Source organism: Theropithecus gelada, chromosome 3, assembly GCF_003255815.1.
Source record: "Theropithecus gelada isolate Dixy chromosome 3, Tgel_1.0, whole genome shotgun sequence".
In the NCBI taxonomy this organism is placed as follows: domain Eukaryota; kingdom Metazoa; phylum Chordata; class Mammalia; order Primates; family Cercopithecidae; genus Theropithecus; species Theropithecus gelada.
The window spans coordinates 11,632,232-11,655,197 of NC_037670.1; positions in this window are offsets into that span (position 1 = coordinate 11,632,232).

Here is a 22,966-nt window from a genome sequence, read left to right on the forward strand (position 1 = left end):
GCCATACACAGATGAGCCTCACTAGCCTGGAAAGGTAGGGAGCGTCTTGTCAGGGGAAGTATGTAATAGATGCTGGCCAGCTACTTATTGGAGGCTTTCCAAGCACTTGACTTGAGGGCCCATTTGATCCAGGATGTGGACCTGGTTAAGAATGTGGCTCAGCGAGACTCCGCCTCAAAAAAAAAAAAAAAAAAAAAAGAATGTGGCTCAGGACTCACATCCCAATTCAACAGTAGTTGGGGGCATATTTCTTAACCTCTCTGTGTCTGGTTTTCCCTTCCTCTTTACCTCCACCTCCATGACCAGGCCCTCCAAGTGTCCTCCCAACTGGACCCCTGGCAGAAGTGTTCCTGGTCTCCTAGGGTTTCTGAAGCCGGTTGAGCATGACAAGACCAGGTGCATTTGAGGTGGTGGGAAGAAGAGATTTGGGTTGTACTCTTTGTTTTGTTTTGTTTTTGAGATAGGGTCTCACTCTGTTACCCAGACTGAAGTGCAGTGGCGTGATCTGGGCTCACTTCAGCTTCTGCTTCTTGGGGTCAAGTGATCCTTCTGCCTCAGCCTCCCGAGTAACTGGGACTACATACATGTGCCATCACGCTTGCCTATTTTTTTTATTTTCTGTTCTTTCTTTTTTTTTTTTTTTTTTTGTTTGAGACAGTCTCGCTCTGTCCCTCAGGCTGGAGTACAGTGGTACGATCTCGGCTCACTGCAAGCTCCGCCTCCCGGGTTCACACCATTCTCCTGCCTCAGCCTCCCGAGTAGCTGGGACTACAGGTGCCCGCCACCAAGCCTGGCTAATTTTTTGTATTTTTAATAGAGATGGGGTTTCACCATGTTAGCCAGGATGGTCTCGATCTCCTGACCTTGTGATCTGCCTGCCTCGGCCTCCCAAAGTGCTGGGATTACAGGTGTAAGCCACCGTGCCCAGTCTCTTTTTCTTTTCCTTTCCTTTCCTTTCCTTTCCTTTCCTTTCCTTTCTTTCTTTAGATGGAGTCTTGGTCTGTCACCCAGGCTGGAGTGCAGTGGTGTTAATCTTGGCTCATTGCAACCTCCACCTCCTGCGTTCAAGTGGTTCTCCTGCCTCAACTCCTGAGTAGCTGGGATTACAGGTACACGACAGCACGCCCAGCTAATTTTTGTATTTTTAGTAGAGACGGGGTTTCACCATTTTAGCCAGGCTGGTCTCGAACTCCTGACCTCAGGTGATCTGCCCACGTTGGCCTCCCAAAGTGCTGGGATTACAGGCATGAGCCACTGTGCCCAGCCTTGGCTAATATTTTCTAGAGACAGAGTTTCACCACATTGCCCAGACTGGTCTCGTACTCCTGGGTTCAAGCGATTTGCCTGCCTCAGCCCCCCACAGTGGTAGAATTACAGGTGTGAGCCACTGTGCCCAGCCTGGGCTGTACTCTTGAGATTGCATGCTCAGCCTCCTCCCCTTAGCTCCTGTCTGGGCTTCTCTGCTGCCACAGATGACCGCTCCCTGAGAGAATATTCTGGAGGCAGGTCCTGCTTCTAACCCCACACTGTCCCCCATTCCTCAACACAGGCCTGGCATGAAGGAGGTCTCAGTGAGTGGTTGTTAAATGAATGGACAAGAGGACAGACAGATGGATGGATGGATAGATGGATGGATGGATGGGTGGATGGATGATAGATGAATAGATATTTGATGGATAAACAAATGGGTGAATGGATGGATGAATGGATGGATGGGTGGATCATTGGATGGATAAATAAATGAATGGATGGATGGATGGGTGGATAATTGGATGGATAAATAGATGGGTGAAGGGATGAATGACTGTGTGGGTGCATGGATGGATGAATGAGTGGATGGATGGTGGATGGGTGAATAGATGGGTGGATGGATGAGTGGATGGATGGATGAATTGATAATTAGATGAATGAGTAGATGGAGGGAGGGAGGGAGGGATGAGTGGTACATTGGCCTTTAATATAATTGCATGCTCAACCCCTTTATTTATTTATTTATTTAGAGACAGAGTCTCCCTCTGTCACCCAGGCTGGAGTGCAATGGCGCCATCTCAGCTCACTGCAACCTCCACCTCCTGGGCTCAAGCAATTTTCCTGCCTCAGCCTCCTGAGTAGCTGCGATTACAGGCACGCGCCACCATGCCCAGCCAATTTTTGTATTTTTAGTAGAGACGGGGTTTCACCATGTTGGCCAGGCTGGTCTCGAACTCCTGACCTCAAACGATCCACCCACCTCGTCATCCCAAAGTGCTGGGATTACAGACATGAGCCACCACGCCTGGCAACCCCTTTACTTTGTTTTAGCCACACACTGTTTTGAAGGCAGTATATATTAATAGTTTAATTAAAACTATATATTAATAGTTTTAATTAAAACTATTAATCCCATTCTACAGAACTGAAAAATGAAGCCCAGAAAGGTAAAGTGACTTGCTCCATGTCACACAGGGAGGAAGTGACTGAATCATGATTCAAGATTCGTCTCTTGACACCTTGTTCCTGGTGCCTCTTTTAATAAGTCCCATTCATTCTTTCATTCCTTCAATCATTCAAGCCCTCATTATCATTGGGTGTCACTCATTCAAGCAGGAGCTTATTAAAGCCCGTTCAGGGCCACCTGGCGCTGGGAACCTAGAGATGAAGCCGCCCTTCTCCCTGGCTTTGAGGAGTTTCTAGAGGAGACAGCCCATGAGTAGCTCCTGATTAGCTCAGGACAGTGGCCTGGACTAGGTGATGGAGATGTCAACTGTTCTGATGGGTGGGGTCCAAGCCAGCACCTCTGAGAAGGTGAGGCAGGGCTGGGCCACCTGGGGAGGTGCAGAAGTCTACCAGGTAGAAAAAGAGAAGAAGGTCGCTGATGTCAGGCCAGGGTGTGTGCGACCGTGGGTCATGGCGGCTGAGCTCCTGTCTGGAACAAGCCAGGCACCCTGGGCAGGTGGAGCGGGGGACGTTTAGAGGAGGGGACGGCGGGCAAGGCCAGGGAAGCCAACGGGGATAGATCCTCAGGGCTTTGAGCCCTGGGTTGGGAAGTTGAAGCTGCATCCGAGGCAGTGGGGAAAGACTGAAGGGTGGAAAGTGTGAGTGGACCCCGCTGAGACAGGAAGGGTGTCAGTTCCCAGTGAGTCCACCCCTCGGGCCTCTCCTCCACCCAGGAGTGCCCTCAGCACCCCTTCACCCCAAGAGCATGACGTCCGCCTATAGCCCCGTGCCCCCTCCCTTGGGCATCAGGGGGAGCCAGCCCCAACAGAGGCCCACCCACCTCGGGAGAGCTGCCCTCAGCTGCCAAGGGCCCGCCAGCCTCTTTGGAAGACCTCAGGGCTGGGTTCACGAGCACAGGCCTCAGAAGACGACTACCCCAGGCGAGGCTGCGACGCCAGGTGTGCCAGGCCCTCATTAGGCCTCGGTGCACAGCCCAGGCTCTCAGAGCATCTTTCTGAGAATCCCCGGAGAAGAAAGAAATCAAAGGCTGGGGATTCAAAAACAAGGATGAGGAGATAGAAAACAAGATTTCTATCTGAATAATTTCCTCTAATTGCTGGTAAGAGACATTAATTTTCCTTTTGAAGCTCCCCGTGGCCTCGGGCGTCTTGGGACGTGCCAAGATGGCAGCCCGTCTAGCCGGATTATCTCACCGCCCGCCTGCAGGGCTGGCACCAGGCCACCGCGGGGGTGGCTGGCGGCAGGCTGGGTGCTGTTCAGCTCCCGTGTGGGGGCTCAGGGTGCAGGAGGAGCCCTGGATCTGGTCCCTTGAGGATGCCACACAAAAGGCCTTCAGAGCACCATGTCCTCCTGGCCTCTTTCTCCATCCTGGGTTGGACACAGGGGTGTCCCGGCCACCAGAGGCCCAGGCCCCACTGGACTTTGGACACACAGGGCATCAGCTGGGTCTAGGCCCGAGCAACTGCATTTCCTCACTTCTCCTGCCCATGAGTAACTGCAGCCCCCACAGCAGATAGACCCAGGGAAGGCTGGCAAGGGGAAGGCCAGTGTGAGAGAGGCCCCAGAGAGCATGCACCTGTCCATAGCTCCCCTGGGGGAAGTAGGTCTCATTATGAGCTCCATTTTACAGATGAGGGCATTGAGGCTCAAAGGATGGGATTGGGACTGGGCGCCATGGCTCATGCCTGCAATCCCAGCACTTTGGGAGGCTGAGGCGGGCCAATCCCTTGAGGCCAAGGGTTCGACACCAACCTGGCCAACATGGTGAAACCCCATCTCTAACTAAAAATGCAAAAATTAGCAGGGTGTAGTGGCACATGCCTGTAATCCCAGCTACTCAGGAGGCTGAGGCAAGAGAATAGCTTGAACCCAGGAGGCAGAGGTTGCAGTGAGCCGAGATCATGCCGCTGCACTCCAACCTGGGAGACAGAGCGAGACTCCATCTCAAAAAGAAAAAAAAAAAGTATGAAAAACCCCCATAAAGTATGGGATTGGCCTCACTGTAAGAGAAAAGCTGGACTGGCTTTCTGTGCCCAGGGCTTTTGCCATTGTGCCCCCATCCTCAGATAGCTGGGGAGAAAAGCACAAGAGAAAAATCGAGATTCATTAGCTGTACATTCTAGACAGACTCAGGCTGAGGCAGGAGAATTGCTTGAACCCGGGAAAGGGGTTGCAGTGAGCTGAGATCGTGCCACTGCACTCCAGCCTGGTGACAGAGGGAGACCCTGTCTCAAAAAAAAAAAAAAAAAGACAGTCTCGATACGTCCCCAGCCCACCCATTTGTTCTCCTCTCCAATTGTTCCTCCTCTTGTATCTGAGACACTTAGAGGCCTTCTCTGGCTTCCCTCGGCCCTGGGCTGTCCCTCTAGAGATTGTCATTGTCCCCTGCTGAGCCTGGTCCTCTGCTCCTGCCTGGGAGCTTCTCAGGTCTGGGTCGTATCTAAGCCCATCCTGTATCTCATGCCCAGCCCATACTTTCTCTCCAGGGATGCACACCAGGACGCCGGGTGCAGGGAAGGCCCCCCACTCCAAGACAGTGTGTGGGGTGTTCCAGCTGGTGATGGAACTCCCATTGTCTTTTACCCTAAGAGCATTTTCCTTTCCTTTTGATCTCTTGCAATTTATGAAAAATAGAACGCATGTGTTCCTGATTAATTTCTACAAAGATCACGGAACTGTTGACTTTTTACTTTAAAAAAAAAAAAAAAGTCATTTTATGTGGTGCCTCCTTTCAGATTCTTGCAAGACTGCCTTTGCCCAGGAAGTGAAATCTGGGGAGAAAACAGGCCACCCTGCCACCAATACAAGATTCGGTGCTGTCACAAAAGTTGGTCGTGGTGGGCAGGTATCCTGGGACGTCCCCACTTGTGCTGCTCCCAGGCTCCCCACTGTCCTGGAGATAAAGTCTGGTCTTCCACAACCCAGTCCTCCTGGCCTCTCCATCCCCAGGAACCCTAACATCCAGACTTCCCAGTTGCTCCCAGAACACACCAGTCCATTCCCATTCCTATCTCTCTGCACACTTTGCTCCTTCTGTCAGGAACACACTCAATTTTGTTACTCAACAAACTCCTATGCATCCTTCAAGGCCCAGACCCAATGTCTCCCTGTCTGTTGCCTCAACTTTGCCACCCGACAAACTCCTATGCATCCTTCCAGGCCCAGACCCAGCGTCTCCCTGTCTGTTCACTGCGTGCTGCCTCCTCCAGACAGTCCCCTGTGCTTTCCTCGGCATTCAGAGGGGGTAAGTCCTCATTTGACCCAAGAGGCTACACACACTGCCTTTGGCCTGCCTCCCAGGGTCATGGGCCCAGGCGTGCAAAGATGAAAGGCTGGTATGTCGTGGTAAGAAGTATTAAAGGAAAAAGACAAATCCTCCCCAAATGGAAGCCATGCACGGTGTTTATTTTTGGTATTTTATGGGGTGCTTTTGAGAATGGGAGCTGGAAAAAGAGAATTCCACCAGGACAAGCAACAGATTTCACCCTTAGGGTAAGAGGAGGGAGGAAGGAGGAACAGTTGCCTCTGGTCCAGGGCTGACCTCTGGGTCCTTCCTGGATTCCAAAGGAACAAGAGTTGCTGCCCAGCCCAGAGCAGGTCACAGGCAAAATTTTATTTTATTTTATTTTATTTTTGAGACAAAGTCTCACTCTGTCACCCAGGCTGGAGTGCAATTATGTGATCTCAGCTCTGCAACCTCCACCTACCGGGTTCAAGTGAATCTCCTGCCTCAGCCTCCCAAGTAGCTGGGACTACAGGCATGTGCCACCATGCCCAGCTAATTTTTTGTATTTTAGTAGAGACGGAGTTTTACCATGTTGCCCAGGCTGCCTCAAGTCATCTGCCCTCCTCGGCCTCCCAAAGTGCTCTGATTACAGGCATGAGCCACCACACCCGGCCAATCTTATTTTAGACTCATCTCTGACATCTCGAGGCTCTGCTAGAGCCCTTCGGTGCCCTGCCTCGAGAACTGCATGTGATTGAACACTCACAGCCACTCCTAGAGGAATGCAAATGTTCACCAATTAGCCACGTGCTCCTCTACCTCCCAGCAGCCTTTGCAGTTCACCTGGGGTCATGTGGCCAGTTCCAGCCAATAGGAGATGAGCAGAAATGACTGCATCTCTTCTGGGCTGGAGCAGTTAGGAGCCAATGTCCTTTTCCTGTCTCTCTCCTCTCCTGCCGCGGTGATCTTAGAGGATCATCAGCTCCAGAAAACAAAGCTGTAAGAGAGCAGGAAGCTGCCATACTGGATTTTGCATGGGGCAAAAATCAAACCTGTATATTGGGTTAAGCAACTGAGTTTTGGGGGTTTCTCTAATGTTGATTACCTGAGTATTATTACACTGAGATACAATCCAAGGACGTAGGGGTTATTATCTCCATCCTGCAGATGAGCACGCTGAGACCCGGAGAAAGAACTCGGCTGAAATCTGTTAATTACAGAACCATTGCAGCCCACCGTGTCTGATTCCAAACCCCACAAGGTTTTGCCTGCTCTTTGCATGGTTGGCTTGTTGAAAACAAAACAGCTCACAGGGGCACAGGCCAAGGACAGGGTAGAAACCCAGCAGCAGCTCGCTCCAGTTTGCTTTCAAAACTTGCATGTCGTTAAAACCCAATCAGGCTCGTGTAATCTGTGAGGTTGGGGGTAGGGGACAGCTGCTATTCGGAAAAGCACAGGAGACAAGTAAAACTTCAGGGAACCTGGGCCCCCCAGGAGGCCGGCAGGATGCAGGGTTGGCCACGTGATGGATGTGCGTAGGGCATGAGGGCGGCGTGTGGGGCTGGCTGTCGGATGCCCCACCTGCAGCGTAATGGATGGCAGGTAGGGGCCACCAGGACCCAGAAGGCAGAGATAGGGCCTGATTTACAGGCACCGGGGAAGAAAATGCAAACAAGATTTATGGCAGCTCAAATGACTCGCTGGAGCCGAGTTTATTATCCATCACGTGCATCTGAATGTGTATTTATGGGTTTCCAAATGATCCTGTCTCACGGAAAATTATGTCCAAAGAACATCAACAGCAATTAATCTGCATTCAGAAGAGCTGATCCCGAGTGGAGTTCAAGGCCTCTTCTAGTCTCTCAGGGATGCTGGGGGCTGGTCCCATTTGTGTGTGCACAGGTTGGAGAAGCAGACACAGGCCAACAGATGCTGAGTCGAGCCTTGCATGGCAATCAATGTGCAGAGATGACCACATCTTACAGAGCCCTGCCTGCACCCGGCTGTATCTGGTACTGAGCTGCAAATGTTCACCAATTAGCCACGTTCTTCTCTACCTCCCAGCATCCTTCCCAGTTCACCTTGGGTCATGTGACCAGTTCCAGCCAATAGGATGTGAGTGGACCTGACTGCATCTCTTCTGGGCTGGAGCTCACAGGTACTACCAAGAAGACAGCCCAGGGAGAGGGCAAGAATACCAGCTGTGTCACCTAACTGCTGAGTGGCCCCAGACAAGTTACTTAACCTCTCTGAGCCAGTGTCCTCATCAAGGAATTGGAAGTAACAGCAATAGCTACCTTGGAGAGTAATTCTCCAGTACAAGATCCTGTATGTGAAGTACTTAGTATAGGAAGGGCCCATAAATGGTTTATTTTTCTGTTATCAACGTGATTATGACTCAAGCATCATATGTAATGCTTGGCACAACCTGACCACCCAACAAAACCAAACAAGACAAATTTCTGGCTGAAGCCCCATTTAGGGAGAGAGAGACAACTTACCCAGAGGCATACTCTGTATACCAGTGGCATAGGCCTCAGCCGTTCAGATAATCACCCAAATGGAGGTTTTATCTTGAAATGTTATGAATACATGAAAGAACTAGTTATGAATGGCTTGACCTGCACAGTTCTCGGGCCTGTAAATACTGTTTTTTATTTTATTTTATTTTATTTTTGAAACAGGGTCTCATTATGTCGTCCAGGCTGGAGTGCAGTGCCACAGTCATGGCTCACTGCAGCCTCGACCTCCTTGGCTCAAGTGAACCTCCCGCCTCAGCCTCCCAAGTAGCTGGGACTACAGGCACATGCCACCATGGCTGGCTAACTTTTGCAATTTTTGTAGAGATGGAGGGGTCCCACTATGTTGCCCCAGGCTGGTCTCCAACTCCTGTTCTCAAGCTATCCTCCTGCCTCAGCTTCCCAAAGTGCTGGGATTACAAGTGTGAGCCACCAGGCCCAGTTTAAGTACTTTTTTTTTTTTTTTTTTTTTTGAGACGGAGTCTTGCTCTGTTGCCCAGGCTGGAATGCAGTGGCACGATCTCGGCTCACTGCAACCTCTGCCTCCTGGGTTCAAGTGATTCTCCTGCCTCAGCTCCCAAGTAGCTGGGACTACAGGCATGTGCCACCACACCCAGCTAATTTTTTGTATTTTTGTTAGAGACGGGGTTTCACCATGTTAGCCAGGCTGGTCTCGATCTCCTGATCTCATGATCCACCCGCCTCAGCCTCCCAAAGTGCTGGGATTACAGGTGTGAACCACCACGCCCTGTTTAAATACTTTTACTAAACCCTGAACTTTGGCATTGTTGAAGACAAGAGTCAACATTCCACCAGTACGCACCAGTATGACTGTCTCTTTTATGTGTGTCAGTAAGTAGCAGTCACAAAACACTAGAAACTGTTGGCCAGACACCTGCTGCCCTGGGCCACCCCAGCCCTTCCACCAGGACTGCTTGATTACAGGGTGTCCTTGGCTAGGCACGGTGGCTCATGCCTGTAATCCTAGCACTTTGGGAGGCTGAGGAAGGAGGATCACTTGAACCTAGGAATTTTATTTTTTATTTTTATTTTTTTGAGATGGAGTCTTGCTCTGTCACCCAGGCTGGAGTGCAGTGGTGTGATCTCGGCTCACTGCAACCTCTGCCTTCTGGGTTCAAGTGATTCTCCTGCCTCAGCCTCCCGAGTAGCTGGGACTACAGGCATGCACCACCACTCCTGGCTAATTTTGTTTTTGTTTTTGTTTTTGTTTTTTGCATTTTTAGTAGAGATGGGGTTTTGCCATGTTGGCCAGGCTGGTCTCGAACTCCTGACATCAAGTGACCCACCCACCTCAGCCTCCCAAGGTGCTAAGATTACAGGCATGAGCCACTACACCCAGCCATGAGGCCAGGAGTTTTAGACCAGCCTGGGCAACATAGTGAGATCCCATCTCAACAAAAAATTAGCTAGGCATGGTGATGCATGCGTGTAGTCCCAGCTACTCAGGAGGCTGAGGTGGGAGGATCACTTGAACTTGGGAAGTCAAGGATGCAGTGAGCTGTGATTGCACTACTGCACTCCAGTTTGGGCAATGGAGCAAGACCGTGCCTCAAAAGACAAATAAACAGGCCGGGCGCGGTGGCTCATGCCTGGAATCCCAGTATTTTGGGAGGTTGAGGCAGGCAGATCACTTGAGGTTGGGAGTTTGAGACCAGCCTGGCCAACATGGAGAAACCTCGCCTCTACTGAAAAATACAAAATTAGCTGGACGTGGTGGCGCATGCCTGTAATTCCAGCTACTTGGGAGGCTGAGGTGGGAGAATCGCTTGAACCCGGGAGGCAGAGGTTGCAGTGAGCCAAGATCATGCCATTACACTCCAGCCTGGGCAACAAGAGCGATACTCCGTCACAAACAAACACACAAACAAAAACATGGGGGTGCCTTTGTTTGGAGGCCTTCAAAGCAGAACCTAAGACAAGGTCTTGGGAGTTGGGAGTTTATTTGGGAGGCACCTCAAGGAACAGACAGAAGGAACAAGAGTGTTAAAGGGAAAGAGGAAAAGCTGATGTCAGGGTGAGTTATCATGGTTGCTGCTTCAGCAAAGGGGGCTTGATTCTGTAGAAACCCTTGCAAAGAGTACAGAATGTCTCCCAGAATTGTCCTTCCTCAAGAAGGAGCCTGGAGCATGTATCCATCTGCTCCTCCGCTCCCAGAGGTGGAGGGTGTCCCTTGAGGACACTGACTTCCTCATAACTGTGGACAGAGCTTGCTTATAGCCTCAACAGACCCTTGTTGAAAGGACTCTGAGCCAGAGAGGGAAAAGATGCTGTCACATGCTTGGTGTGGGACGTTCCCTGCATGCCTGCGCTTGCCTGTAACTGACCACCGCTGCTGCTGCAGAAATCAGAAGGAAATTAATGGAAAGTGACTCAGAGCACCAGAAAGTGTCTGCCACAGTCCACCCCTTGCACCACTCAGATCCATGTGTGCCCACCCCAAGCCTACAGTGGCACTGAGTCTTCGGGACAGTGGACCGGCATGACCTACCGAAAGAGTGAATAAAGAGATGTGTTGGAATGAGCTACATTCCGGGCAACTGCAGGTGGTTCCAAGTCCATAATTAATAGTTGTCATCAGTCCCCTCTAGAGAGAACCCATGCAAGATTTCCTTCACCCTGAGCCAGCTCTTCAGATGGTCCAAGGCTCTTGCCTGCTGGGGTGACCCAAGCCCTCATCCTTGAGGGGCCCCAGCCTTTGGTTGCCTGTTCTCTGCCAGGCATGACTGCTCCCTGTTCACCGTTATCGCCAGGCATGAATGCACCAAGATCCTCATGGTCTGCTGGGCTCATGGGGTTCGCAGTGAAACCACATGGTCCAGACAGACTCCTCCCTACCTCCACTGTGCGGCAGCCATCCAGATCCCTCACAATACTCAGTAATGACCCCCATTAGTATGGGAGCTTCTTCCTTTGAATTCTGTTTCACTGGCACAAGAAACCCAAAGTGACAGATAACATTTACACATTTACAGATGCAGGTTCAGAGGAACTTTTCATGGTTTCATTTATTATTTATTTATTTATTTTGGAGACAATGTCTCACTCAGTTGCCCAGGCTGGAGTACAGTGGTACCGTCATGGCTCACTGTAACCTCTGCCTCCCAAGCTTGGTAATCCTCCTACCTTAGCCTCCCAAGCATCCTCCCACAGATGCACACCACTACAACCCAGCTAATTTATTTTTCTTTTTTTTTTTTGCTAGAGACAAGGTTTCGCCATGCTGCCTATGCTGGTCTCAAACTCCTGGACTCAAGCGATCCACCAGCCTTGGCCTCCCAAAGTGCCGGGATTACAGCTGTGAACCACTGCACTTGGCCCATTTCGGTGAGTTTTCTAATGGAAGTGTTTTTCTGGCAACTGGAAAACCGGATTGTCTGGTGCCACTGGGGTCACTGGGAATGATTTGGGAAGGGTCAGTCCTTGCTTCTGGAGCCTTTGAATTACAGCTATTGGGGTACAGTGCATCAACTATTGGTTCAACGCTTATGGCATGTGGTAGAAGGTAGCTTGTATCAGTAATATTTTTTTTTAATTGTCTATATTTTATGATGCTTTGACTTCTGGGGGCCTTGCTAATCCTGGAGAAACTGCTCCTTCCAGTGCTAGTGAATTCCTAGAGATGGTAAACCACTTTCCTGCGAGCGCTGGCACGCCTTCGGTATGCAAACCGACCAAGCCAGAGCCCAAACGCAAGCACCTTCTCCATCTGGATTTTGCACTCTTGGAGACAATATTTCTCGACCCGCAGCATCCCAGGGCCAGATGTCAGACTGCTAGGAGTGGCCCCTACACCCTGGAGGCTGCTGAAATTACTCAAATTGGCCAATCCCAATCCCAATCAACCCATTTCCCCAGCCTCACCTGTTCCTTCTTGCGCAAACCACAGTGAAGGCTCTTGCTCCGTTCCCCCTCCGCCTCTCCCCACTGACCTACCCCAGTACTTCCCTGAGTGGCCCCACATGGCCTCCTGTTTCTAGGGATGGGTGAGTAAAAACTTTTTCCTTCACGGCATTCGTCTGCTGACCTGTTGGCCTCGCCATACCTGATTAAAACAAATCCCAGGTACTTTCTTGGAGGCAGGGAGTTGGGGACAGAGTCTTGCTCTGTTGCCCAGGCTGGAATGCAGTGGCACAATCATGGCTCACTGTAGCTTTGAACTCCTGGGCTCAAGCAATCCTCCCACCTCAGCTTCCTGAGTAGCTGGGACTACAGGCATCCACCAATGTGCCTGGCTATTTTATACATATGTTTTAGAGATGGGGTCTCACTATGTTGCCCAGACTGGTCTTGAACTGCTGGCCTCAAAACGATCCTTCTTCCTCGGGGTCCCAAAGTGCTGGGATTACAGGCATGGGCCACCAGATACATTCTAATTTAATACAAGCTCCAAACCCCACATAGAAAGCTCCAATTGACCCCTTAGCCCAGCCTTTAATAAGCCATTTCAATGGTCATCCAGGCTGACTGTTTCCAGCAGATGTAGTTGTTGGTAGGACCAATGGATCCCATCGCCATGTATCCATTGTGGACCTTTTGATGTAAAATTAATCTCTTGGGCTAAGCTCAGTGGCTCACGCCTGTAATCCCAGCACTTTGGGAGGTCAAGATGGGCAGATCACTTAAGGTCAGGAGTTCGAGACCAGCCTGGCCAACATGGCGAAACCCTGTCTCTACTAAAAATACAAAAATTAGCCAGGCCTGGTGATGGGCAACTGTAATCCCAACTACTTGGGAGGCTGAGGCAGGAGAATCACTTGAACCTGGGAAGTGAAGGTTGCAGTGAGCTGAGATCGCACCACTGCACTCCAGCCAGGGCAACATAGCGAGACTCTGTCTCAAAAAAAAAAAAAAAAAAAAATTATCTCTTGGTCCAAAGCGACATTGTGCAGGATTCTAAATTGAGAAATCAGTCACTTTTGAAATCCCATGTGTAGAGGTGTCAGGGTTGTGCCAAGGAAGACACACATCAATGTGGAGGAGGTGTTATTTACGAGGATAAATCGTGCTCCCTCTACCATGGAATGGATCCTCTGTAAACGCCTTGCCACTAAGTGTTGGGCTGGACTCCTCCAGGGCTCAGGGTGGGTCTCTGTGCTGACACATCAGACCTGCATCAGCAGCAGCATCTAGACTCGCCTCTGTAGGGCAGCCGGTGCTGTGGGCCCCTGCACAGCTTCCAACCCTTCCCTCTCATCTAGGTCCATAGGTTCTGCCCCTGGGGTCTGCAAAGTCCTCATGTCATGCACCCTGATGGAGGGTTGTGCTGAAATCTGAAATGTTGGCTGAGAGTATTTTTTTTTTTTTTTTTTTTTTTGAGACGGAGTCTCGCTCTGTCGCCCGGGCTGGAGTGCAGTGGCCAGATCTCAGCTCACTGCAAGCTCCGCCTCCTGGGTTCACACCATTCTCCTGCCTCAGCCTCCCGAGTAGCTGGGACTACAGGCGCCCGCCACCTCGCCCGGCTAGTTTTTGTATTTTTTAGTAGAGATGGGGTTTCACCGTGTTAGCCAGGATGGTCTCGATCTCTTGACCTCGTGATCCGCCCGTCTCGGCCTCCCAAAGTGCTGGGATTACAGGCTTGAGCCACCGCGCCCGGCCGGCTGAGAGTATTTTCTAAGTTGGGTTCATGCTGGAAGTAGGCTTCCTTATTGCATAAAAATATGGAAACTGCAATCATTTCTTAGACAATCTTTATGCCCCAGGCTACTGTAGTGCAAGGTGACAAGGCTGCTCTCTTCCAGCCCATGGTCACAATGCTGCAGAAGCAATGTGTCTGCTTAGAGCACCAGGGGAGGCCTCCCAGAGGAGGTGACACTTGGGCTGGTTCTTGTAGGATGCAGAGGTGTACTGACAGGGGATGGGAGGGTGGATATTTCAGGTAGGGTGAACAGCATGTGCAAAGACATACAGACATTCCTCATTCATTCAGGAAACATTTTTGGAAGCCCCCTACATGCCAGACACTGTTTTAGATTCTGGAAGCACAATGGTGGACCAAAGTCAGATGGGGCTTATGGACTGAACCGGAAACTGGCAGCAATCTAAGAATTGTGCAAGTAAACGCAAGGTGACAACTCTAACTGGTGCTGGAAATGAAAAAGACACAGTGCGTCTGATATGGTTTGGCTGTGTCCGCACCCAAATCTCATCTTGAATTGTAGTTCCCATAATCCCCATGTGGTGGAGGAGAAACCTGGTGGGAGGTAATTGAATCATGTGGGTGGTTACCCCCATGCTGCTGTTCTCATGATAGTGAGTGAGTTCTCACGAGATCTGATGGGTTTTGTTTTTGTTTTTTGAGAGGGAGTTTTGCTCTTGTTGCCCAGGCTGGAGTGCAATGGCACAATCTAGATCTCATCTCACTGCAACCTCTGCCTCCTGGGTTCAAGCAGCTCTCCTGCCTCAGCCTCCCAAGTAGCTGGGATTACAGGCATGCACCACCACGCCCAGGAAATTTTTTGTATTTTTAGTAGAGAAACAAGGTTTCACCATGTTGGTCAGGCTAGTCTCGAACTCCTGACCTCAAGTGATCTGCCCACTTCGGCCTCCCAGAGTGCTGGGATTGCAGGCATGAGCCACCGTGCCAGGCCTGATCTGATGGTTTTATATGAGCTTTTCCTGCTTTTGTTAAGGCACTTCTCCTTGCTGCCGCCACGTGAAGAAGGACATGTTTGCATCCCTTCCTGCCATGATTGTAAGTTTCCTGAGGCCTCCCTAGCTATGCAGAACTGTGAGTCAATTAAACCTCTTTCCTTTATAAATTACCCAGTCTCTGGTATATCTTTATTAGCAGCGTTTGAATGGACTAAATACAGTGTCCAATCGAGAGATTTGGCTAGTCAGAGAAGATGGCAAAAGCCATCTGAAGATTGGGTGGTGGAGTTAAGTAGACATCTCTTTGCAGGAGCAAGAAGAGTGTTCTATGATGTTCCACGAAGAGGAAATGGCAAGTGCAATGGAAAATCCCAGGAGAAATGGGAGAGTGACTGGTTATCAGGAGAGAAAAGACGAAAACACTAGAGGGTCAACCTAGGAGGAGCCATCCATCGAAAATGAGTTTCAGGAAGAGAAAACAGAGCTAATGCAGATGCAGTCAAAAGGGAAATAAAAAATAAAAATTTGGAGTTGCCCCCATCCCCTGACTCTCTGTCCCCCATTCCTGGTTCTCTGGCCAGAAAGGGCTTTTCCTCCAACCACTTCACAGCACCAGGATTTGGGCTGCGCTAGAATCTGTCTTATGGAATGTGGAGAAAAACCAACCAACCAACCAGCCAGGGAACTCGCAGCGATGCCCATCATTCTTTCAGTTTTGATTTCTTTCCTTAATCCACCACCTATGATCTACCTTTCAGAGTTCTCAGATAGTTACTGTATGCAATCTGTTCAGGCTTTTTAATTGTGACCAGTGAGAGAGGCAGGGACAGATGTGTTCATACTATCTCAGCAGGATCCGGAAGTCCTACAGTTGAATTTTGCACTCTGATGTAGTCAATGATCTTGCTAAATCATCTTACTATTTTTTTTTTTTTTTTTTTTTTTAGAAACACATCTCACTCTGTCATTCAGGCTGGAGTGCAATGGTACAAGCATAGCTCACTGCAGCCTCCAACTCCCAGGCTCAAGCTATCCTCCTGCCTCAGCCTTCCAGTATCTGGGACTACAGGCATGTGCCACCACACCCAGCTAATTTTTATTTTATTGTTTTTGTAGAGACAGGGTCTTCTTGTGTTGCCCAAGCTGGTCTTGAACTCCCGGCCTCAAGCAATCCTCCTGCCTCAGTCTCCCAAAGCACTGGGATTACAGGCATCGAGTCACCATGTCCAGCCACTTACTAATTCTAACAAGTTGTTCACAGATTTTAAAATTTTCTGGGCTGAGTGCAATGGCTCATGCCTATAATCCTAGCACTCTGGGAGACCGAGGTGGGAGGATCACTTGAGCCTAGGAGTTCAAGACCAGCTTGGGTGACATAGTGAGACCCTGTCTCTAAAAAAGAAAAAAAACAAAACTAAAAACTAAATGCCAAATAATTTCATCTGTGGATGATGGCAATTTACTCTTTCCTTGCAATCTGTATATCGTTTTCTTGCCTTATGGTGGGGGTTGGCAAACCTTTTCATAAAGGCCAGATAGTACATATTTTTAGGCTTTGCAGGCCATATGGTTTCTGTCGCAACTACCCAACTTTTCAGTTGTGTGTGAAAGCCGCTATAGGCACTATGTAAATGAATGGGTAAGGCTGCCTTCCAGTGAAACTTTAGGCACAAAAACAGGTGGAGGAGCATGACCAGAATGAGAGAATAATTAGAATAAGGACTTCTGAAATCTGTTCCTTCATAAAAGCAATGAGCATGCTGGCAAAATCAGTCAAAATCAACTTTTTCATACCTCTGGAAATTAACCAAAGGCTTGCAGCTACTGAGGAGTGTTTATTATTACAATTATTATTTTTTAATAAGGCTGACTTTGGGAGGCTGAGGCAGGAGGATCACTTGAGGCCAGGCATTCGAGGCCAGCCTGGGCAACATAGTGACATCCCATCCTTACAAATATTATATATTTTAAAAAAATATCAGGGTGCAGTGGTGCATGTCTGTAGTCTTAGCTGCTGGGGAAGTTGAGGCAGGAGGATCGCTTAGGCCAGATATTCAAGGCCAGCCTGGGCAACATAGTGACACCCCATCCTTACAAATATTATATATTTTTAAAAAATCAGGATACAGTGGTGAATGTCTGTAGTCTTAGCTACTGGGGAGGGTGAGGCAGGAGGATTGCTTGAGGCTGGGAGCTCAAAGTTGCAGTGAGTTATGATCATGCTACTGCGTTCCAACCTGGGAGACAGAGTGAGACCCGGTCTCTAAAAAAAATAAAATAAGGCTGTATTGCAGTAAGAACAGCAAGCTTTGTGAAGTTTTAACTTGTCTTATTCCCACAGCCCTCTTTACAGTTCTATTGCAGGCATGAAAACCAACAGCCCTGCAACTATGATGTCTGTGAAACCAGCAGCCTAGCAACTACTAGAGGGGAAGAACTGGTTTGCAGCATCCACAAAAAGCTCTATCCCCAGAGAATGGCCACTATTTGACCTGTCTGGAAGCTGCCTGAAAAGCTCTGTTCCCAGAGATTGTCTTTATTTGACCTGACTCAGAGCTTACTCTGTGTGACCAGCCCTGGCCCCAAGGCACTTGTCAAAAACAATCAGCAGTAACTCGGGAGGCTGAGGCAGGAGAATGGCGTGAACCCGGGAGGCGGAGCTTGCAGTGAGCCGAGATCGCGCCACTGCACTGCAGCGTGGGTGACAGAGCGAGACTCCATCTCAAACACACACACACACACACACACACACACACACACAAAAACAATCAACAGTAACTGTTCAACATTGTAGCTGCCTATGTGGCAATACCATTTGGGGTCCATAGGTTAAGTAAAATCGTGAAAGGAAAAACTGGGAAATGAGATATCCTTTGAGGGTTTTAAAAGCTTTGATACATTCCTGGGACGATAGAGGCTTCATGCATGTGCAGAGCAGTGCCCATGTACAGAAAGACCTGATAAGACCCTGATGTGTCCCCTCTGGCTGACCTTGAGGCTCTGCACAAGCAGGAAATGAAGGCTAGGGCAGAGTTGCAAACTGCTTGGTAAAGCATTGAAGTCAGGCTCCACAGACACACACAGTGCTCCTCAGCAAAGGCTGGGAGACTTATGGGTTTAAGGGATTTAAAGAAATATCTGGGCTGGGGGCAGTGGTTCACACCTGTAATCCCAGCCCTTTGGGAGGCCGAGGTGGGTGGATCACTTGAGGCCAGGAGTTTGAGACCTGCCTGGCCAACATACAAAACCCCGTCTCTACCAAAAATACAAAAATTAGCCAGGCATAGTGGTGTGTGCCTCTAGTTTCAGCCACTTGGGAGGCTGAGGCACGAGAATTGCTTAAACCCAGGAAGTGGAGGCTGCAGTGAGCCAAGATCATGCCACTGCACTCCAGCCTGGATGACAGAGCAAGACTCTGTCAAAAATAAATAAATAAATAAATAAATAAAAGCCTGTTCAATCATTAGTTGACTACTAAGCTAACAAATTTTAGCTGCAAAATATGAAAAAGAACACAGACTTTATAGAATTAATCTGGAAAAATCACTAAGGAAACAAACAGCAACAATAACAACAGACTGTTTGCAGTGGGGTTGTGGGGGGCGGGTAAGGGGATCTGATTTCCAAATTTGCTACATTATATTATTTTAAATGTCTAATATTCAACAATAAAAAATTATGAGACATGCGGAGAAACAGAAGAGTATGGTCCACTCACAGGAAACTGTCTCTGAGGAAGTCCAGACACTGGAATTACTAGGCAAAGTCTTCAAGGACACTGTTATAAATACGTGCAAAAACTAGAGGAAACCACGTCTTAAGAATTAAAGGAACACTATTATTCACTGGAACTTAACAGACATCTACAGAACACTCCACTCAACAACATCAGAATACACGTTCTTCTCAAGTGCGCATGAAATATTCTGCACTATAAACCATATGTTAGGCCATAAAACGGTACTCAGTAAGTTTAAAAGGACTGAAATCATACAAAGCATGTTTTCTGATCTCAGCAAAATGAATTTAGAAATCAATAACAGAAGGAAACTTGGAAAATTCAGGAACATGTGGAAATTAAACAGCACACTCTTAAGTAACCAATGGACCAAAGAGGAAATCACAAGGAAATTAGAACATGCTTTAAATATAAATTAAACAAACCACCAAAACATGTAGAATGCAGCCATAAAGCAGTGCTTAGAGGAAAATTTATAGCTGTAATCACCTGTATTAAAAAGAATAAGGATCTAAATCAGTCAGCTAAACTTCCACTTCTTGTAACTTGAAAAAGAAGTCTAAACTAAACCCAAAACAAGTTGAAGAAAGGAAATAATAAAGATTGTGAAGGGGCGTCGTTTGTCTAGGGTAAATACCCGAGGTTCATTGCCTCATACCAAGGAAATTGAGTACACGAACACACAAGGAATGAGTTTAAAAGCAGAGGTTTAATAGGTGAAAGGAAGAGAAAAGAGAAAAGCTCTCTCTTCTGCAGAGGGAGAGGAGCTCCTGAGTGGGGTCTTTGGGCTTCATGGTGAAATGCATGGGGTTTTATAGACGAGCTTGGGGAGGCAGTGTCTGATTTACATAGGACACGAGAGACTGGTCAGACTGGGTGTCTCATTTGCATAGTGTGCGAAGAAGCTGGCCATCCCACCCTAATCTTTTATTATGCATATGGGGTCTTTGCTTGGCCAACGCCACGTTGCCTGCTTTTTTACTACACACATGGCGACAAAGGAAAGGGAAGAAAGAACCTCCATGTTGAATATACCTGGCCTCCAGGTATCCCTTTTCTGTTGGCACAGCTGTTGGCATTTACCTATGCAAGCTTTCAGCTTGTTTATCTATGCTTGAAGCTTGATTTTTCAGGCTGCTTTTTGTTAGAAAAGAAATTATTTGGGGGCTGCCTTTTATTAAAAGGAAACCTTACCTAGGATTCTCTTACCCTCACTATCTGCCTAAATAATTTCTTCCTAGCTCCTGTATCAATTGGAGTGAAATAGATGAAAAAGAGAATAGAAACACTGGCTTGTGTGGATTCACTGGTGAATGCTACCAAAAATGTGAAGAATGATACGGTTTGGATTTGCATCCCCACCCAAATCTCACGCTGAATTGGAGGAGGGGTCTGATAGGAGGTAACTGGATCATGGGGGCAGATTTCCCCCTTGCTGTTCTTGTGATATTGAGTGAGTTCTCAACCGGGCGTGGTGGCTCACACCTGTAATCCCAGCACTTTGGGAGGCCGAGGCAGGAGGATCACTTGAGGTCAGGAGTTTGAGACCAGCCTGACCAACATGGTGAAACCCTGTCTCTACTAAAAATACAAAAATTAGCTGGGCATGGTGGCGGGCACCTGTAATCCCAGCTACTCAACCTGGGAGGCGGAGAGTGCGGAGTGAGCCAAGATCGCACCACTGCACTCCAGCCTGGGAGACAGAGCGAGACTCTGTCTCAAAAAACAGTGTGTGGCATTTCCTCCTTCCCTCACTCTCTCTCCTGCCGCCATGTGAAGAAGGTGCTTGCTTCTCCTTTGTCTTCCACCGTGACTGCAAGGTTCCTGAGGCCTCCTCCTAGTCATGTTTCCTGGTAAGCCTGTGGAACTGTGAGTCAATTAAACCTCTTTTCTTCATGAAGTACCCAGTCTCAGGTAGTTCTTTATAGCACTGTGAAAATGGACTAACACAAATAATAAACTCAAATTCTTCACAAAACCTCCAGAAAATATGAGCTAACAGAACATTTTCCAACTCATTCTACGATACCAGTATTACCCTGATAATAAAACTAGACAAAGACATCACCAGAAAAGAAATTTATGAACTAGTATCCATTATGAACATAGATGGAAATCCTCAATAAAATACTGGAAAACCAAATTCAGGAACATATAAGACGATTATATATCACCACCAGGTGGGATTCATCCCAAGAATGCAAGATTGTTTTAACATCTGAAATCAATCAAAGTAATACACTGTATTAATAGAAGAAAGGACAAAACACACAGGACCATCTCAAAATGTGCAGAAAGAGCATTTTATAAAATCTAACACGCTGTCATGATACAAACAAAACAATAAACTAAGAATATAAGGGAACCACTTTAACCTGAAAAAGGGTATCTACAAAAAACCCACAGCTAGCATCATATTTACTGGAGAAAGTATGAATGTTTTTATCCTAAAATCAGGAACACAACTAGGATGTCCTCTCTCACTACCTCTATCCAGCATTGTACTGGAGATTCTAGCCAGAGTAATTAGGCAAGAAAAATAAATAAAGCCATCCAGTTTGGAAAAAGAGAAATAAAACCATTTCTATTCTCAGGTGACACGATCTTGTATATACAAAATCTTAAAGAATATACACACACACTATTAGAACTAATAAACAAGTTCAGCAAAGTTTCATGATATAAGGTTGGCATACAAAAATCAGTTTTACTTCTATAGACTAGCAATAAACAATCTGAAAATGTTTCATTTTATTTTATTTATTTTTTTGGAGACAGGGTCTCACTCCGTTGCCCAGGTTGGAGTGCAGTGGTGCAATCATAGCTCACTGCAGCCTCAAACTCCTGAGCTGAAGCAAACCTTGAACCTCATCCTCCCAAGTAGCTGGGACTATAGGCACTTGCCACCGCACCTAGCTAATTTTTAAATTTATAATGGAGAAGGGATCTCACTATATTGCCCAGGCTGGTCTGAAACTCCTGGCTTCAAGTGATCCTCCCATCTTGGCCTCCCAAACTGCTGGGATTACAGGTGTCAGCCACTGTGCCCACCTGAAAGAGTTTTAGCAAATCCATTTACAGTGGCATCAAAAAGAAGGAAATACTTAGGATTAAGTTTAACAAAAGTAGTACAAGACTTTTATGTGGGAACCTGTAAAACATTGCTGAAAGTAATTAAATAGAATACATAAATGGAAAGACATCTCATGTTCGTGGATTGAAAGAGTTAATATTGTTAAGATAGCAATGCTCCCCAAATTGATCAATCCCTATCAAAATTCCAGCTGGCTTTTTTGATAGAAATGGAGAAACTAATGCTAAGATTCTTATGAAAATACAAGGAACTGGGACTAGCCACAACAATTTTGACAAAGAAAAACAAATTTGGAGGACGTATACTTCCTAATTTCAAAACTGCTAAGATACCATACTCAAGATAGTGTCATGTTGGTGTAAGAACAGACATGTAGGTCAATAGAATCGAATTGGGAGTCCAGCTATAAACACACTTACGATCAGCTGATATTCAACAAGGGTGTCAAGACTATTCAATGGAGAAAGAATAGTCTCTTCAAACAAAAGACTGGGGAAACTGGATATCCCCTTGCAAAAGGATGAAGTTGGATCCCATAGTAGTTTCCTCACTGCCATGACAAATTTCTCTAAACCTCATTAGCTTAAGAGCAAAGAAATGTATTGTCACACAGTTCTGAATGCTGGAAGTCTAAAATTAGGGTATCATGACAGGGCCATGCTCTCTCTGAAGGTTCTTGGGGAGGATACTTCCTTGCCTCCTCCTAGCTTCTGGCTTGGAGATACTTTGCAATCCTTGGTTTGCAGACACTTCGCTCTTATCTCTGCCTCCATTGTCACATGGCATTCTTCCTGTGTATCTCTATGTCACTGTACATGGTGTTCTTATAAGGACACCAGTCGTTGGATATAGGTGCAATGCTATCTTGTTTACATCTGCAAAGACCCTATTTCCAAGCAAGGTAATATTTACAGGTGTTGGGAGTTGGAATTCGAATATATCTTTTGATGGAGGCACAATTCCACCCACAGCAGGCTCCTACTTCCCACCATGTAAAAACCATCTCAGAATAGATTATAGACCTACATGTAACAGCTTCAACTACAAAACCCTTAGGAGAAACCATAGGTGTAAATTTTTATGACCTTGGATTAAGCAGTGGTTTATTTGATGTGACACCCAAAATGTCAGAAAGAAAAGAAAAATTAGATAAATTGGAGTTTCTCAAAAATAAAACCTTTGTGTTCTAAAGGTACTGTCAAAGAGTAAAAAGAGAACCCTCAGAATGAGAGAATGGAGGGAAATATTTATAAATCATATACCTGATAAGGGACTTTTTATCAAGAATATGCAAATAACTCTTACAACTCAACAGTAAAAATGCAAACATACCAATTAAA